Genomic DNA, 21,336 nt, shown 5'->3' with positions numbered 1-21,336 from the left:
ATTAATTATTGCAGATTGCAATCGGTATTTAATTTCAGAAAACAGTTCACATTGATACAGATTTCTACTTTTGTAATTATATGCAGTGTCCATTATTTTTTATTCACCCTATATGTATGAATATTTTAAATATCGTAATAAATAATCATACTTTGAACGTGGCTGGTAATTATTTGTAGTATATTCGAATGAATTTGGATTTCATTAGTAAATTTTAATTTCTTTATTTTACTGGAATTCTGGTATCTTAATGCATGTATAATTTAACAAAATTTGCAAACACATAACATTTTTTTCCTGTTATTTCCTACAGCTTTCATTTACCAGGTAGAGATACTATAGCTTTGGAATCTATTGGTCTAGCATTCTGTAAAAACGAAGTTACGATTAGTTGAAGAAAATAATTATAATAAGTACAATAATATTATTTATACAAAGTACATACTGCCTAATTTCTCACATATTGTAAAGAATTGCATATTTAAATAATGAAAAATCAGTGGTCATTTCTATAAGAACAAATGGATCACGACGTTTTTTTATAGATTTATTTTCAAAATAACGCTAAACCCATAATACAATAGAAGATTTATTAAACAACATTATGACATCTGTTACTAGATCAGCCATGGCTACTGCATGGGTGAAGAAAAGTGCAACTACCATGTAGTTACTGATGCGTAAAATATAAATACCGCTGCTTTCATGTTGCTCTTCTTTCGTGTAGAATTTGTATATTATATCGGTATTTATTGGTAAACACAGATATTAAAATAATCAATTCTATCAATTCTACCATTCGATGATTAATTCTATTAGGAATATAAACATGAAAGTTCCATGTAGAAATCATTTTTTACTAAAAGATTTAGATTAACAGTTTAAAAGAAGAAGATACCTGACTATTTTTATGGACCACTATTAAAATTCATCAGTTTTGACTCCTCAAGGCCATTTTTCAAATAGTTCGACCCTCACTTTCTGAATTTACGCAATTTGTATTTAGGTGATTGTTTCATCAGTCTTTTGTTCATCAATTACATTTAAATCTATGTACCATTACAATTTATTAGTCTTATATATTAATGATTTATTTGTTATGAACGTAAGAAACATCGTTCAATATTATTTTTTTATATATTTCTATGCAGACACAGAACTGATAGATTAAGATTACAATGTAGAGAATTTTGATAATTTTATTCCTGAGATCGACTCGTGGCTGAAAATATTCTTGGAAATATAAAAATGATCCAAATCGCGAGTTCTCGACTAAAGAGGAAAGATTTCATGCGATTCAACAGGTGGGTGAACGGGTTAAAGAAAACTTTTGTTGCTACTAGCACGTGTATTTACATTCAACATGCAATTTAATAATTTAACATTTTTTTTATTTCCATAAACATAATTGTGATACAAATAAAATATAATAAAGTTTGTACACTAACCAATTGCTGTTTTAGGGCATTCATTATCCATTACCTTGGCCTGTCCTAAGTATAGAGTCTACTTTCTTATCTACTGTCTCACAACATGTCTCAAGTCCTTTTTTATGATTTTTCAGGAGAGCCAAGAAACAAATGGGTAATGATCCATTTCTTAACACAGTATTTGAAATAGTTTATTAAAATTATTAAATTTCCTTCAATTATAACAAAAATTAATTAAATTCGTGTTATTTTCATAAAATGGAGAGAAAGCAGTAAGAGCCTGTAAAACATTTTGAATTTAATTTTGAAGAAATGAACTTAGGTTAGGTTGACTCTCGGAACAGAATTGGATCCCTTTAAAAAAGTTATGAAAGAGATAAATTTAAGAAAAAAATAATTTCGACCAGGCAATATAGGTTGCCTATGTCTTTCCTTGTTTTCCACAATTGAAAATTGTCCTTGTTGCTACAAGGCAGCAAAAAAGCGCTCGTCTGTAGCGGGGCTTAGTCTTTCGAGATTACACTCTATACTTCAAACGTGATTCTAGAATTTGATTTAAAAAACATTAACATTTCCACATTTCTGAAGTTCTTGGAATTTCATGTTCCATCAATTATTTCCCCAAGTAGAGACATATACTTCTTGTATTTCAGTTCCTTAGGCTACTATTGCTACCTACCTTAGGCTCTGCCTTCTCTGCAATATTCAGTTACTACCAGTTTCGCTACATTACTCACTCATTATAAGTTTCTCGCTATCTCTACAATTTCTTAGAATTAATATTCCATATTCTCTCGGTATCACTACTAATAAACACGAATTATTAACACATTACATAGTTGACTTTAGAAATTCATATCGTTGCTATAAATTGGCTGCTATTCAGGAATCTCAAGACGACTGTAAAAAATGTCTCTAATTTCATACAATTGTTGATCATTGAAGGTCCTTACGATTGTTTAATTTTGTTGCAAATTTAATCACCTTAAGATACGTTTACGCCAGAGTTCGCGAATTATTTGCAAACAGTATGCGAATTAAATGTCATAAAAATTGTCTGCTCACGCATCTGTTCGTATATTGTTCTTGGTGTTCGCGAAAAAATTGAGTAAGGGTGATAAAAAGTTTGCGAACTCCTCACTAGTGTAGACCCAGTTTTAAGGTGCATCCATACTAGAGTTCGCGAACTGTTTGCGAACAGTATGTAAATTAAATTTCCTGGAAATGGTCTGTTCAGTATTTATTCGCATACTGTTCTTGGTATCCGCAAAAAATTGAGTAAAGTACACGATGCAATTAAGCTCGAGACATGCCTCATAGGTATCATTTGGAAGACATGAGACCCCTCCTCTTTCCTCTGTATCACCAAGCTAAACATTTCCTACTCTTCTAAGCTAAATTCAGTGTTTTGATACATGTAACTCATGTAGTAGTATAGGTAAACTGTGTTGACATTTTTGGTATTAATACCAATGTTCATGTCTGAATATCCGTCTCGATACAATTTTGCTGGTCCAATACCTACACTCCGACGGCGAGATCTCGTTCGTGCAACCAATAACGTATCAATCTATATTCATGACACTGTCCAAATATATCAGAGAGTTGCGGTTATGTCATTAATATGTTATTATAGTATTAAATGTTTAGCTTGGTGATAAAGAGGAAAGGCTGGTCTCATGTCTCCCAAGACTCAATAATACCGACTCACGAGGTAAATCTCAAGCCTAGTCGCATCGTGTATGGAGTCCTCAAGAGTAATGAAAAGTTCGCGAACTGTTTGTAAACATTGTTTGCGAATAATTTCACCCTTTTCTAAAAGTCTCAGTAGATGATGAAAGTGATGAAAATATCATCTGTACTATTTGCATGTGTCGTATCACGCATATATGAGTCGGAGAGTCGCGAATTTGATTGCCTTAGGGCAGCGATGTTCAAATACCTACAAGGCGAGCACGAGCGACCAAAAATGCCCGAAATAGCTTTTCATGGCCGACTTCAGCAGTAGAGGGGAGCCATCGAAACTACACTAAGGCTGTTTCTTGAGGAGTGGGGGAGCTGCTCGAGCTAGGCCACGAGCGAGTAACTTAGGGCATTGCCAAGCGCTCGCAGGCACTCTTCCTAGGCATCACTGTCCTAAAGCCTTTCAGGCCCAGGAGTCCTGAAAGGCTGTTCACCGAATATACCCCCTGGTATGGCTCGCTAACACTGTTTAAAGTCGAATTTTCTAGAGTTGAGCTCTGGCGGTCGGGTCCTTTAACTTGCGATGTTGTCGCTTCTCTAACTCGTGAATGGTGCTCCTTGGGCTCATTGGGCTTTAACTAATCATCTACGAATATTTAGTCATGGATCCTCACAGGTCGTTGCTTATTCCCTGTCTTTGTCTGGCGTCTGTCGTTTTTCCTTATCAGCGGGACACTATCTAGGTGTCGAATCCTATTAGCAATTTAGAGGCTCGTGTCGCATAGAAGAAACGGCACCCAACTCAATTTCATGTAACTCAAACTCGAAACAGGTTAAACAGTGTCTTAAATCACCTCGTAATTTCTTGCAGGCTCGTATAATATTTAATCGGTATCAGAATCTTTGAGATTGATAAACGAATACGGAAAAAATAATCAATTTAGCATGAGCTGTCTTGCAGATGAAGGAATTTGCTTTATCGAGTCACTGAGGAAGACGTACTTCCTCCTCATAGAGCAAAAAAGGATAGAAAGAAAGATCTGATTGTATATACAATCTGACAACGTTGCTTGAAATACGCATCTAGCGTTGCTGGGTCATGTGCCTGTTGCTTGCCACGCCCAGGGCTCAACTCTGGAAAATTGCACTGTAGATTTTCCGCAATAAGGGACTCAAGATGGTCAAGGAGGTACTTTTCTCTCCCTTTGTAAACATATGAACATATGGAATTGGACATATGGACATATGGAATTGATCCTCAAGTGTCAGCTTGGTCAGTACACATCAAACAACAGAAGCAGTTAACCATGTACATTCCCTATAAAAAGAAGTCTCTTACCGTCGAACAGTTAATGTATCCCCTCCCTTGTATCAGGACTATACTATCTTATGGACAGCTATTGCTCAAGGTCTCTGCGCGGGCTCAGTTCTAGTGATTTCCACCAGATCTTTAGACGCTTATAACTAACAAACGAAGCCTCAAATGCGAAATCGTTATTCTTGACTTTCTTATTTTGGTGTCTATAATCACTCCTTATAGTTATGCCATGCTGTTCAGAAACACTCTGTGGTTCCACTGGTTCCGCGTTAGTTGGCCATGGGTCGGGGCCAGATCTGACTATCTCAGGAGATCTACTTCTAGGAATTTCTAAGTGCTTTCTTTCTCCGAGTTATTCTTGGAAGAGAAAGAGAATGGATAAATAGATAGACTAATAAAGAATGAGTGCGAGTTCGATATTGATACACGACACAAGCTAACACAATGAGCAAAGGGTCTCGTTCAATTTCATAAATAAATAAATAAATGCATATTTAGTACAAACCTTCTTTGGTATAGTAAATGTTCAATATGACTTCTTTCCGTTGCAATGCAAAGCTCACATCTACTAGTCTCACTGCTATACTCACGATTACGTTAAATATTAAATGAAAATTAAAAATTTGTAATGTGTTTGAAGCTATGACGTAATATTTGTTGATGCTAGTTTATTAATCTTGCTTTGACAGCCTGGAACGTACTTTTGAATCAATTCCTCTATTTATGTTTAACGTGTTGTGGAAAAATTCATTCATGGTATTGAATATATGTAGATAACAAAGGTCAATTTTTCGTTGAAAGCAAAATGTTGAAATGAGTACTTAATGTTTATCGTTATCAACTTTCTGTCATGAATAATGAATAATGTAGTAGTTAAGTGTGAAATTAAAAGCCATCTTTCGTGTATTTATGTGAAAATTTTATGGTCGAACTAGGTTTTTATGAACGAATTAATTACTTTAATATTTGTGCTTGCATACAAATATGATTGCATTGTGCCAATTTTGTAACAGTACAGAAAAAGAAACAAGCATAAAAGCACCAAAATTCATAGTGTATGCAGCAGTCGCTGTAGTGATTGCACTCTTTTCCACCCAGGGAACTATCATGGCTGATCCTATAGCTGCTGTGGTAATAATAGTTAAAATAGTTTCTATTTAAAAAATAATTATGTGATGTCTGATCTTTCTGTTCGAAATTATTAGTTATTGTCGTGTACGAGGTTTATCACATTCTGGCTATTGTTAGCCTAGCATGTTGTCAAAGTCCTGTAGCGTATTTATGCATAGGAGGTATAGGCGGTCACCTAGGGCCCCGTAAAGACATGAGTCCCCACACCATAATAACAATGTACATTATTGAATCGGAAATTTCGTGCGTGCAACTCAAAAGAATAGTACTATTATGTAAGACAATTCTTGTCCAACGACCTAATTCGGATTATTATGTCTAATGTCTTAAAGTTTTGGCGACCGTGAGCGTTCAATACGCTATATCTAATAAAACTTTAACAACTTTATCATTTTTGCGAATTTTATTGTGATATTTTAAGGGAAATCAAAGCTGTAGACTATACCGAGCCACACGACCGAGCGGCTGTAATTTATGGGAACTTTTAGAAGAGCGATAAGACAATGTTATATTTGGAAGGTCCTCTGCGATCGTGACACAGGAACATTTAATTCGTGATTGATTATGAACGACAACATAGAATAGTCATTGGCAGTACCTATCGCTTTGCTGAATTTGCTTACCATATATTTATAATCGATGTTCAAAATGAACATTTTGAGAAATGACAAAGCATTCAAACTGAATTTCATTCTTAATTAGTTAGTATGAAATCTTTTCCACGTTATTTAAAAAAGTTCAAGCTATCCCTTTATGAGAAAGCAAAATTTTCGACTTCTTAAAAATGCCAAAACAACCCCTTAATCGTAGATAAATATCAATAGTATTTTCAATTAGAAAGTATGCTTTCCCATTCGATGAAGTATCTCTCGACACGCGTTGCGAGTTGCCAGAGGCTCACTTAGGCCCAGAGATGCCTAGTCCTTTAAAAGCTCGAAGCCTCGTCAAAGCCCGAACACTGACCTTAAAGGGGATGGGCCACTGTTACATCGGTATTTTACGAAATATAAAACCATGTATAACTAACAAACTAAGCGTTTCTGAGAATATTGCATACGAAGTTTTCGGTTTATTTTCTTGTGAAGACAAGAGGTAGGTAGAAGTACCTACATCTCCGAATTTTCTCATGAATTTAGAAACACCCTGTATGTATATTGTGCATGCTGGGACCTTTCAATAGGGCCCCAAAAATTTCTAATGCCTCAGGCTCTATGAAGGCTAAATTCGCCACTGTCCGAGTCGAAGGTTTTCTAAGTAGCCATAAATTTAGACAAGAGTGCAGGGTTGTTGGACAACGTCACACCAGATATCGAGGGAAACCGTTTTAGAAAGCGCAATTTCTGTGATGATATCCAGAAATCTATTAGTTTAGTTTCTCCTTCTCCATAAAGATTTCCAACTGCATATATTATTATTGTCACCGCCTACCCATGTTAAGACTCCACCAATAGAAGGCTTTTAGCTTATCCGCCTACAACGTCTTGAACCAATACTTTTTAGCCATAGTGCAGCTTTGCGTCAGATCCCTTTGGAACTCTATCGAGAAACCATCAGCCAAGCATTTTCTTATACTTATAATAGAGTTTTGTTTAAAAACTAACTTTGTTCTACAAAATTAATTTGGCGTATAACCACATACATATCTTACGCATCAGTTATTTTCTACTGTAAAAAGTAAATTATTTGGTAATTGTAAAAGAAGATCATATAAAATGAATTGAATCAAAGCAAGTACATACTTATTTATTAAAGAATCCAATATTATAGCCCTCAACTAAGCACAACAATTGTCTTACAGAAAGCTGAAGCAAAATGAGTAAATTGTGTATAAATACATAACGAAAGAAAATCTTGTATATTTTGAAAATATTTATAAATTTTATATGAAAAATTATGCCAAATTTGATACCAATTTTATTGGTATTTAAATTACCAATGTAATTTATATATGTAATTCAAAAGTACATATCATAAAAATTACAAAAATATAAATTGAAAATACCACTGCAAGTTGGTTTTACCATGGAAATTCAACAAAGAAGGAAGGAAGAAAAGAGGAAGAGCAAGGAAAAAAGAATGAAGAATCATTTGTTGAAAATTAAATATCTTCATTACGTAAAAGTACATTAACAAATAATCTAGATTGAACTTTAGGAAGAAAACAAACGAACTCTCAAAAGCGCTTAACATGTGCAGCGTCACGTTCAAATAGTTTCGAAAGTATGTATCACTCATCGTTAATCCACCTGCTATAATTTGCAACATACGCCCCAATTTAATTATGTCCGAGACAAATGGTAAATGTAATCTTCGAAGGTGCGAAATTATTCAAAGACTCATCATCATAGGTTAAAAGTTATAATTATCACAGTCATTTCTTACTGCAACAGTCCTTCTCATGTATTCTACGTATAACTATGTCTCTCGATTCCAATAATTTGTTAGCATATGCGCACGCATTTCAATTGAATCAGGCTGTTTCTTAGCCCAAAGAAGTAAGTTCGTAAACGTTTTATCCAATTTGCTCCTGTCCAGGAGCCGTGGATTTGTTAGGTTCTCTTCCTTGTCACTGTAGTCAGAAACTTCAGCCTCTTCACAACTGGTCAGCCACTCCTTAATTTCTTCTTTCGAAACAACGTTGTGAGTGATTTTGTTAATAATGTCCCTCATACTATCAACCTCAGCCACACAGGTTTCATCTCCTGCATCCTGCTCATATTCTCTACCTTTCACTATATTTCGCCACGAATTTCGTATACAAACATCCGTCACACTCATCCAGGCATCTTGTACCATATCGATACAATCTTTTATATCATAGTCGTCAAGAAATTCTCTAATACTGCCTGAAAAATATAAAATCCTGTTCAGTAGATTAAGACGAAACAATTTTTTTATCTTTGACGTTATTCCTTGATCTGAGGGTTGTAGAAGCTCAGATGTATTCTTCGGGAAAACAATAACCTCATACTTGTCTGTTTTTTGGAATTCCGGTGGTATTATATGAAATAATGAATCGTCGACCAGCAAAAACACCTTCTCTGGAGCAAAACCTTTTTCCAATTGTTCCTTTATAACTGCTGGTTTGAAGCAATTCACTAGCCAATCAATAAACAAGTCCCGATCCATGCAACCGTCTTTTTGGCTTTTAAAGATGAACGATTCTTGGTCCGAACAATGCTTCAAGGCCTTCGGCCTATATCGATAGATGACCAGTGGCGGTAGCTTGTGCGTTCCTGTTGCGTTTGCGCAGAAGGCTACAGTGACTCGATCCTTAAGTATTGTATGCTGCTTGCGCTTTTTCTTTGCGGTAGAAGCTGACAGACTCCGTGGTAGAGCCTTCCACATCAAGTTTACTTCATCCATATTGTACAGATTCCACAGCGCTATGTTGTTTTCAGTACAACGTAGTATCAGGTTATAATAAAACGTTTCTGCTTCCTTAACGTTAGCATTATCATGAAGCTTTCCTTCCGTAGGAATACCATGACGAAGCTTGAATCGCCAAACCCAGTTTACAGAAGGCCTGAATGATGATGGGCCACCGAGTTCAACATTTAATTCGTTAGCCCTTCTTTGCAACATGGAGTAAGGTATACGACCACCCTTTGCTTTCTCCTCCATGTACCATGAATACAAACGGGCATCTAAGTCTACGAATTTAGGCTTTCGCATGTTGCCTTTGATTTGAGCGCGCCACATCTGTGACCGTTGTAGTAGTTGGTTTTTGTTCTTTCTGATACGCTGGATAACGAGTGGTGTAACGTCGTACTCCTTCGCTATGATTCTCGTGGTAATACCATCTGTTAGCTTTTGCAAAACTTCAAGTTTCTGATGTAACGACAGAGGTTTCTTCTTCTCTTTTGATATCATCGGCGTCACTTTTGATGGCAATAACGTCGTTGACATTGTTGACGCTGTTATCACCGTTTAATGGATAAGAATGCTATAAACAATTAAAGCTTCTGTCAGAAATTACGAAATCTTCACATGCGGTACGGATCTTTCCATCAAGTTCATAGATCTTCCTCTGTTTCTCTCAGTGTAGATACAGCAAAATATTTGTTTAGTCGTGAAGGCAGTTATCCAGTATATTTCTGTTTTAACTATTTTATACTTTAACCAAGGAGAAATAGAGGAAGTTAGATTCAGTTAGATCCAGTTTACATTGCTGCTGTAACGTGAGTCACTGTAGTTGAAGGATGTTGGAGTACTGTTGTATTAGAGTTCACCATTCTAATTCATAAGCAACCTAAAGAAATAAACAATAATTATATAAATATAAGAAAACATTTCAAGGACATGCAAATTTCTCTACTGATGATAAACTTTCAAATAGGATTAACAATAACGCTGTTTGTCTACGCAGCGTAGCGTACACTGCAGATAGAAGCATAAACAAAGAAATCGGCTATACTATCTTTTTCTATCCTGCTACTACAGCGTACGCTTCGTTGACGCAACACTCAGTGGATAACAGGTCGAAGAGTGGAGCTAAGTTTTTGAAAGAATTGAATATAAAGTGTGTATACAAACTGTCTCATTTGAAGTTTCGCATGGGATTATTTCCCGAACTGTAGCTCCTTCCAAAAAGTATTTTAAAAAGAACATACATTGTTTCGGGAGCGGGGCATCTTACGGTGATCACAAATTTTTTCTAAGTGAATGTGTTTCCGCGATTTCCAGAGGACGTTACTTTTTTTATACATTTTCTAAAACGAGCTTAGTCTGAGAAATGATTGCGTGCAAAACTCTAAATGGAATATCCTGTATAAATATTCTAGATCACTCGTCTTTCTTAGAAAACACAAAAAATCCAGATCTGCACTAATACTTAGTACTAGTTTTCATTTTTAAAAAATGATATGCTACATATTAGCAACAAATACTTGTGAAAATTGAATAGCACCACAGATATTTAATATAACTTAAAAAATCTTTAATCGCAACTTACATGTATTTCAGTGGCATATCTTATTCTTATTAATCCCTATGTTGTATCCTTGTATCATATTGACTTTGCGCTTTTTGCAGACAGGTGTCGCGCATAAAAAACAAAATGTCGCACGCAAGTTTTAACTTATTGGAAAAGATTAATCTGATTTTACACAAACGGAGTAACCGAACATAACCTTAGTGCACGTGGATTAGATTCAATTGGATAATTTCTGTCAAAATTACGACCGAAAGAAGTACACTTGCTGAACACATAAGACAGACTAACCTCTAAATTCATGAAACTCACGTTACGAACAATGAAAGCAGCAACGTTGTAGGGAATACAAAGGTGAACAAGGAAGGAAAACGTACATCTGCGCACAGAAGAAGGAGAGGAGAAGTCGAGCGTAACGGCCTATCACAGAAGTATACTGCGCAAGCGCAACGACGCTATGGCTAGAATACTTCGTAGTTGAACAAGGATGGAGTTAGGTTAAAGAGAACGAAAACACAGCATATTGCCTTCTAAGTAATAAATCTTTATTTTTGCAAGAGTACTCGAGTCATTTTCGCTATTTTTTATTTATAAGACACGTTAGGCAACTCAAAATTCAAAAAACTTTAAAAGCGTAAAAATGTAGTTCAAGTAACATTAATAACAAAACCATTGCCGCTTGTAGAATTTCCAGGGCCCGCCATAACTAGCTTTTCCTGTTCAAACGAAAAGATGGTATAATATTAATCAAGATATATAATTTAAAAACTTATGTATATTTTTCAAAAAACTGCATCTTACTGAACATCCAAATTAGATTGGAATTTTTAATTTAAATTTACTACTTGGATAATATAGTTCTAAAAGTATGATAAAACATTGGATGCCTATTACAATTACATCATTTTTTTTTTAATCAAATGTAGAAGTAATTAACAATAAGTGCGGGGCCTCTTGAGCACGAGGTCTGGACCAAGTGTCCCGTTTGCGTAGTCTCAGTGCTAAGGATGGTATTGGACAAGACCATTTTTTGTTTTGACAAAAACTGATCATAAGAGGGAAAGCACCATCCTCAAAGGAATCTTAAATTCTGGTATTATCGCAGATATTATGAAACTATGCAAGACATGGAAAAAAGTTAAACTGAATATTTTATTTTTAAAAGACTATATATTTGATTAAACTTCGAAAACAAACTTTAATAAGCAAGATGAAATGCAGACATGTGGGCAAATAGGGACTCCACCATCACCAACTCTCTTGGAAATACAAATGTAAAACTCCTCGCTTTCTTTTTGAGCGGCATATTTTCTTCTACTCCAGTACAATGCAGTCTTGCCTCAAGTAGTTGAGTATCGCGTAACGTTAGCAGTGTATCTTTTCTGCGACTAGAACGTCTAAAAACTTTGATAGCGATTTATTCCTTTGACAGAGTGTGTAATGGATTTTGACGATTGTCACATCGTTAAGTGTCATCGTACACGTAAAATAAGCCTCCACACATGTAAATTGGGATAGGAACTGAGATAGGAGTAATTTAACATGCTCAGTTTCCTCCGACGGGGATACTTTTTTCTGGTATTCACATTTTTGCCGCTAAATAGTTTTCTGACCTTCATATTTTTACCGCTAGATGGCTTTAACTACGTAGCTAAAAAACTGTCATAATCCGTCAAGTTTTGAACGAAAGAACATGAAGTAGTTGAGTTCGGTTTGAACTCTGCTTCTCAAAAAAATTTTCAAAAAAATCAACCCACAAAAAATCTCCAAAAAATTAATCTTTTTAAAAAAAGCATCAAAAACATATTAATCCCACCAAGAATGTATCCAAAAAATATTAATAAACCTTCCAAGAATACCTTCAGAAAATATTAATCCACAAAAATGCAATTGGAAAAATATTAAACTTCAAAAACATGTAATTAAAAGATACCCAAAAAATGTTTATTACCATTTGAATCGAAAAAAGTACTGAAATGAAAAATGGTTGTCCAATTTGTAAGGGTGCTCTAAATCTCGGTAATTACGAAACTGCCAGAAAACATTAATCTATTTGACTTGAAAAAGGTACTGAAATCAAAAGTAGTTGCCCCGTTTGTACAGTGTGCTCTACAACACGTTAATTAGAAAATCGCGATAAAATATTAATATTTTAAATGAATTCATAAATAACAAATACATGTGAAAACCAGAAAAATTAAACCTAAAGTCTACTTGGTGGACCTTTTATATCAAAATCAGATAACCACTCGTGTCATGTAGTATCCTCGGTAGTATATAAATAACGACATTTTTTGAAACATTATTTCAATATGCACTGTATGGTCTTAAACCTTATTTGTAAAGGTTACATGGTTTGGAGTTTAATATCTTTTGGATACTTCTTGGGGTGATTAATATCTTTTCGATGCTTTTTTGGAGGGATTAATTCTTTTGGAGATTTTTTGTGGATTAATTTTTTTTGAAATTTTTCGTAGAAATCAGAGTTTAAGCCGAACTTAACTATTTGGTGTTTTTACATTTTAAATATTTTTTGAGGGTATATAATATTAGTAAATAATTATATTATAGTACTGACCTCATTTTCTCTGGACCAGTTATTTATATTCACACAAAATATGTTACTTTTTATACCAGGCAAAATTTCGCAAAATTTGCCTGTATGTTTTATTTCTTAAATTTACTTGAAAGAGAGATATAGTCTGAATTACTAGATAATCCTCGTATAGCCCGCATTACGTATAATCCACATCCTATTTGGTGCCATTTTTATTGAAGAAACTTCAGATATGTATTCACTGATATAATGATTCAACCTTCGTTTTTATGACCTTTGTTAAAGGTTTAACTATGTTTAGGGAACTAATTTTTAAACTGAACTGGTGTATAATACGAAAACCAGACGTCTAAGTCAATAGGCCATAGATTACGTTTGGAAGTCCACCGCCACCAACTCTCTTAGGGATTAAGGGCGGAAAGCGAATTCTTTGCTTAGGAGCGTTAGATTCTGCCCAACCTCCAGACAGTGTAGATCGTGATTCTCTTTTCAAGATGATACACACATGTATATGTATTCTTAATAAATAATTATAACGTTATAAAATCTACATATAAATTAAAAATAATCCCTTGAAAATCCCATACTTTATTGTTCACCGCCAGTTGGTGTCGGTTGGTTTCCCTCTCTCATTATCTTCCTCATTGTTTTCCTTCTCGCATGCGTCGGCCATAAAACCCTAGCAGCGTGAAAATTTTGTCTACCTCCCTTGCTAAGGCAAGATGGCGATTTCTAGGTCTACCAAATGTCTTCTGAGTTGAACCATGGCCGCACGCACTGCTCTGCTCCGAACTAACAAAGCAGTTCAATCAGATGATTTTATAAGTACACTTTCATAAAATTGCATACATACATTCCATACAGATATGATCCAACGTGTGTTGTCATATCACTGGAAATTGCTGAAATTGTCACCTATTGTACGGATTGAAATATAGGAAATCTGGCAACGATGATATTAGCTTTATCATTATGGTAAACCGAAAGAGGAAGAAAATATTGGAGATGATTATAGACATAAAAATAAAATGGAAAACCAGAACTTCTGCTTAGTTATAAACATTTAAAAATTAAAAAGTGGAAAGAATAAAGGCTGTAAGTGCCAAAATTAAAATTGTGAAAACAATTTACTGATATTGGCCTTTATATAAACATCCTGTTTATAAAAAAAGCAATTTCTTTTAAATGGCACTAATAACCTTTTTTCCACTCTTCAATTGGTAAAATCCACCTGAAAGTTGGCAATTCGAATGACGCTATTGTCCGCGCAAAACTAGTAACAAGGGTCAGGCTGTGGGGAGCCAATATAATTATCATAGCCACTCTGTTAGTGGGGTGCTGAGTTTACAACGTAGAATGTTACTACAACAGTGTGAACTGTTATAATAGCTTTTTTTAAACTTTAAATGCTTATAATTTGGCTGCGAAGATTTGCATGAATTTCTGTTTTTATAAATATAATTAAAGAAACAGAACCTAGTTAAAAATTCGTTTTTTACGAAGTGCATTTAACTTGCGATATTTTGCACATTTTTGCATATTATACGAGATACTTTCCTGTTTTGCATATTGAAATTTTTAAATGCATCAAGACCCACAAAAAATATGACTTACTTTATTTTCCTCTATAATCACTAGTAGCACACATAGGTAACCTGACGTTCACCTAATAAAAGTTTTCCTCTTGAAACTCAGTTTCCCTACGTTGAGGAAAGTTCAAAAGTCGAAGACACCAGAAATTTTTATGCAATTTACCCTATTTGTTTCCCCCGTTTCTTTTGTTTTAGTTGTTACTCTGACAAACCACCACCGTAGTTTGCGTACTCACGCGAATAGTTTTTATTTTCCCGTCATCCTACTCGCAAGCAGAAGTCTTTCCTTGATTGGTTCTCGTCAACCGTAAAATTGTAAGAAACTTTTCGCTATTTTCCGAAGTTAGCTGATACGGTGAGTTCATTCGACAAAAGGGGGATACGGAGGTCACCTATCAAGGTAAACATCGATTGCAAAGTTGGCCGTGGTAGAAATGAAGTTCTTGGCGAGATTCGCAGGAGTTGCCAGCTGGCAAACAAATCCCTTTTCGTGGTCTGCAATAACGCCTGAGAATGAAAAGATTTCGGCTTGTTTCGAAGTGGGTTAACCTCGAGACGAGAACACGACTCCCATCTGTTTGACCAATCCTTCTCCGGGCAACTCTTGTGCAAAGATACTTTGGCTGATTTCTCTCGAGACTCGCCAATTAATACAACAATTTCCGAATTCTTCTTTCATAAACTGATAATATTCTACACTTATTTTCTGTCATTTGCTCAAAAATTAGAAGTTAGGTTAGAAGATATACTCCAATAGCCCAGTATAACGTAGTGTATAGCAATGTCTACAGGGTGTAACAAAAATGTCGCAGTTCCTTAAAAGGGGTGATTCAGGGGGTGATTTGAAACAACTTTTTCCTTAGCGAAAATGTAAGATGAGGCTTCGTTAACGAGTTATTAATGAAAAACACCGGCCAATGAGAGCGCGAGTTTGCCGTTCGAGCGACTGCGGTAGCGTTGGGTACGCGCTGGGCACGCGCTGGGCGCTACGGTTGTACTCCGAACAAGAAAGTCGACATGCGTCGAAGGAAATAACATTAGTGTGAAAATATTTGCATAACGTATAAACGAAAAAGCAATGCAACAAAAGAAATGAACGGAGAATTGGAGAATTAACGTTGAAGATAGAAACGTTGAAAGTAGTCTGCGTTAGATTTAAAAAATAATAATCATTAATGAATTAAATGCAATTCATCTGTAGTTTGTAAATCTGTGTCACTGGGTCACTGTACCGATACTGGTCATCGACCTCTGGAATGGTTTATGGCAGGGTAGAATTTTTCCAAAGAAGCTCCTTGTACCCCCCACGTAGTTTAAGCACCTCAGACCTTCTTTGTTCGGACACTCCGAGATCATGTCTCCTTCGAAACCAAAGCAATAAAGCCATAAATTACCTAAACGCGTGCCCTAGCATAAACCATTTCGACAGTCGATGACCAGGATCGGTACAGTGACCCAGTGACACAGGTTTACAAACTACAGGTGAAGTTTGTTCTCTTCTTCCTTTATTTTTCGTTGTATTGCTTTTTCGTTTATACGTTATGCGAATAAGAGATTTACATATTCGTATTTTTACGTTGCACGTAGTTTTCCTCGATTTTAAGTAATTATTCACTTCAAGTGATAAACAAAAAAAGGACTCGGTGTTATTTATTATGTCGCTTTCAGTTTTCATACTAATGCTATTTTCTTCGATGTATGACGACTTTCTTGTTCGGAGTACAACTGTAGCATCTAGCGCGCGTACCCAACGCTACCGCGGTCGCTCGGACGGCAAACTCGCGCTCTCATTGGCCGGTGTTTTTCGTTAATAACTCGTTAACGAAGCCTCATCTTACATTTTCGCTAAGGAAAAAGTTGTTTCAAATCACCCCCTAAATCACCCCTTTTAAGGAACTGCGACATTTTTGTTACACCCTGTACAAAAGTAAAACTATTACATTCTTAGAGTTAATGCTAAAATAAAATGACCTGCTCTAACTGAGCAAAAATCTGACCAATCATCTCACTTTTTTTTACCATTTTGTAGAAGAAACTACTAAATACATATGTATTCCATACAAAAAATTAATATACTAGTATTACTTAGCGATCTTTAAATTAAAATATCTTCTAAGCTAAGGTCTGTGTCATGAATGGCTACTAATATCAAAATACATCGTTTAATGTAATTGATATAACACCTATACAAAAATTACTGACATCACGTCCTTCTTGAAACTAAGCAAAGTTCGCTTGACAATTTTTTTATCATCAACAACAAACGAATATTGAAATGGCCTATTGTACTGTTCATGCCTCACAAGATGTCTTGCGAAACGTGTTAAGCCTCGTTCAGATTAGTCAAGTTACTTGAATTCAAGCCACTTGGATCCAAGCTTGATGTCAAGTTTGTGTTCACACAAATCAAGTTACTTAAATTCAAGTGGTTTGATTCAAATGTTATTTGACAAACTGTCATGCAAAAACGCTAAAAATGGCGTCGAAAGATGTGGTGCATGCTGGTTATTTGGTTATGTATTTTCCAAACATTCACTTTTTCCAAAGACATTCACTTTTGACAGCTTCACAATTGCGTATACATCAATTAATGTGTACTTCAAAACAAGGAAAGCTTGAAAAGACATCAACTTCACTTAAAACTTAAAAGGATATTTCAAGTCAAGTAATATAACACGTTCACATTGGTCAAATTACCTCAAATCACTTGTATTCAAGCCACTTGATTTCAACTAACTGGACTAATCTGAACGTGCCTAGACGAAATAGAAACTTGAAGAACGGTTTCAAGTCAAATTAGATAACGGATTCACATTAGTTAAGGTGCTTCAAATCACTTACTCTCAAGCTGCTTGAATTCCAGTACATTGAGTAATCTGAACAAGGCTTTAGGGGCAATGCTTTTCACGGGACTCCTCTAACGACATGAGCTATAGTTGCCTCATCTTGTATACTGGATATGGTATAATCCTAATTTTGCATGACTATTTGAAATACAATATTATTAGTATTATGATGTCATTACGTGAACGGAGTTATTGCAACTAAAATTTTCTAATTCACCTAATCCTTCACTCCTATTTATGACATAAATTAGGTTATATGTATTTATTTATTTAATAGGTAAGTGAGTAGGTAAGTATGATTCAAATTATATCATATTTGGTGTTATTTTGATCAGAAAAATCTCACAAATATGATAGTAAATGTTTCACAAAAAAATAATGAAACATAGAAAAATTAGATTGGCCAATTAATATTGTCTTGCCGACACGCTTGCCTTATCCGATCATCTCAGGTTACACTGCGTGGTTCAAGCCATGCCGCATTAATCGCTTCACTGATTCCAGTCAAGTTCTTGGAATTGATGGCGATCAAATTTTTACATTTATTGTAAGGCTCAAGTTTCATTTGTATAAACGTACTATTATATTCAGAAGTGTGTTACGTAATCTAAAATTCTCGGATAGTTCAACGACACAACATACATCTTATACATATAGAGTTTTCGGTTATACATGAGAGAAAATTCAAGGAGTAATTCTTCACGTCAAAATAAGGAGAAAATCAAGAATAGCGAAGACTTTTTGTTAAATATAAGCGTTTAAAAATTGGTGAAATCCGTTTAAAACGTGTGAAATTAAAACCAGTAACACAGCTCATTGCAGGCCATAGAAAGCAGTGATTATCATAACCACACTGCCGGTAAAGTGTCGTTGAATCCCACCGCAATTTGAGAGCCACTGTTTTATTAAACTATTATATAATTAACAAACGAAGGCTTAAACACTATTTGGTTATTACTTTTTTGATCTTATTTTAACACCTAGAATCACTTCTTAAATTTTCTTTCAGTTATAACTGATCACTTTATACAATTGACAGCGAGAAAAAATTTTAAACTCTAGCATAGGCTCCGGGTTTTATATAAATAAGGTGCAGATATTCATACTTACAGCTTGACTAATTTTAAGTCAATTTTTGAATTTTGCATAAAAAGTAAAAGTAGATCTGACTAATTTACATACGTATATTTTGAATACGAAAGCTAGCTACAATCATTAGTTAACTCCTAGTGATACACATAAGACTGATTAGGTCAATATTTTAACTGTGAAGATTTATTATACTCAACTGTGTGTCAGTTGCATTCATCTTTATTACAGTAATGTCAATGGATTGCTGATAAAAAAGAAACTAAGTATGATATAATTCGAACTATTTTTATTCATATTAAATTAAAAACATTTGTAATACCTACAAAATACATATATGTACAAGGCGTAAATGATATACATGATAATATTTTAAAGGGCCCTTTATAATGATTCACGTACTAACGTCAGAAACAGTCTAGCTTAGAAAGATAAGTAGGAATTCATCTTTGTTCCTAAAAGAATAGTAGGGATTCATCAATGTAATTTTCACAATCATACCACAAGAAAAATCATTTAAATAGTGAATGACCTACTCCAACCTTCGTTTTTATACCCTCATTGTCGTCGATCCTTGCACTCACAAGCAGAGGCTTCTCACACCTGTGTAAACAAAAACGCCAGTGGGGAGTGCAGTCCCGTATCGCTTGTGGAGGCAAGATTTATCCTTTAGAGGGGAACTCTTGTATCTCTGTCTTTCGTATTTTAGCCCTATTCTTGTCTAACCTTCACGTATTCGCAACGGCCGCGCTTTGCGCCTGCGCAGCACGTCTCTTAGCCCGGCCATTACTCCCCATCTACTCTTTTCCCTGTCTAACAGTAGATATATTTCCTCTTTCTTTATCTAGTGCGTTCGTTCTGTATACCCCTCCACGTCATCTGTTCCTTTGTCTCGCCGGTATGCCGAATTTGAAGGTTAGTCTGCCTTGTACATTCAACACGTGTGTCTCGTTTCGACTGTAATTTCTGAAGTAGTAAACCTAAAAAATCGACTCATTTAGATTAATGTCGATTGCAGTCTTTCGCCATTGCAATTTGAAACACATTCAACAGATGTAGCGATAAACAGTTGAAGATACCCGCGTGATGACTGTTAATTGCGCGCGACACCTGTCTGCGTACAGTGTGAATCTAGTATGGTGTAAGAAGAGGACCCCAGCAAGGTATGTACGCGTGAGTTGCTGTATAGAGATTTGTCAGTTGTGTTAGGGACTCATTGCACTAAATACGTGAATATACTCGATTTCTGTCGATATTTAGTAGGAATTGTAAGAAATGTAATGTATTATTTTTAAAGTTGCAAATAAGTACATTCACCCAGAAAGTTTATTTTATAAATATCATGATTGTAGAATATGTGTGTGTAAGAGTATAAAATTATTAAATATTTGTAAATTTCAATGTTATGTCAGTCTCATCTTCCAAGATCATTAAAATTGCTTGTATTTTACTTTTAAGCAATAATTTAAATTTTAATATTAATGTTCTTTAAACAAAACGAATAGATATGAAACATTTATATATAAATGCTTTATTACTAATTTTTCAATAAAAATCGTCTTCGTACTTCACCATACATGATTTACATTCATCAGAAAAATTTTCTTAAATTTTCATATTTATAATAATAATTCATTATATTTCCAGAACAATTGCAAATTAAGATGATAGATTTACTAAAGGCTAGCTTGCAAGCGTTTTTCCTTAACTGTATACATAAGTGTCCAATGTTATACATCGATGAGGAATATCGAAAATTTTAAATTTAGATCCGATACCATCAAGAAATCACAGTATCGAGTCTTTTCGATGTGCCTTTAACGCTACCACTGAAAAGGATAAGCTTAACCGAAATGCTATTGGTTGATCTTCTCTCGGCTAATTATGCAGTAGGATAATTCTACTGTATAAATTCTACACCTGGGAAACCTGGGTATTCTTTACGATTTCACTAAATACTCAGTTGCTACGATTTGTTGGACAGATGTTCACAGGGTACAGTACATTTCGGTGGCATCAGTATCCATTGCACAATGTCGAACCCACAAAAGAAAAAACCTGGCGAATTATCATTCAAGTTGGCCATGAAATCCAAGAAACATGTTACCCTCACCCTGCAGCAACGACTCGACATTCTGCAACAGCTGGAGGAAGGCGTTCCATTGGATCTCTTAGCTAAGCAAAACAATGTTTCCAGTGTTACCATTCGACGCATCCAGCACAATGCCACCAAATTGCGGCAGTTCTCAGAAATATCAGGAAATCTGGTCAGAAAAAGGGGACGGAAGCCACAATTGGAAGAACTAGACGCCCGTCTGCACGCGTGGTACGTGGAGGAACGTTCAAAGGGTGGTCGTATTACCGATTCCATATTGCAAAAAAAGGCTGCAGAGCTGAACTCAGCATACGGCGGTCCATCATCGTTCACGGCCTCTAGGGGGTGGACATGGAGATTCAAAGTTCGACATAATATTCGCGTGGTGAAGCCCCGTGCTGAGGTTCCAGATGTAAACTCGAAAGAGGCAGAAGAATTCACTGAGAAGCTATTGCGTCACATGGACGAAGAGGATATAGAAGTACCAAATATTTACACAATGGACGAAACACGTATAATGTGGAAAGCTCTTCCTCCGCGTGTGTCAGCCACTGTTGGAGAAAAAAAGGGCCAGGAGAATAAAGTGCAAAAAGATCAAATCTCAGTAGTTTTATGTGCAAACGCAACAGGGACACACAAGCTATCGCCACTTGTCATCTATA

The sequence above is a fragment of the Calliopsis andreniformis genome, chromosome 7 (genome assembly GCF_051401765.1).
Source record: "Calliopsis andreniformis isolate RMS-2024a chromosome 7, iyCalAndr_principal, whole genome shotgun sequence".
NCBI lineage: Eukaryota > Metazoa > Arthropoda > Insecta > Hymenoptera > Andrenidae > Calliopsis > Calliopsis andreniformis.
Note: the sequence above shows the minus strand (reverse complement) of the source record.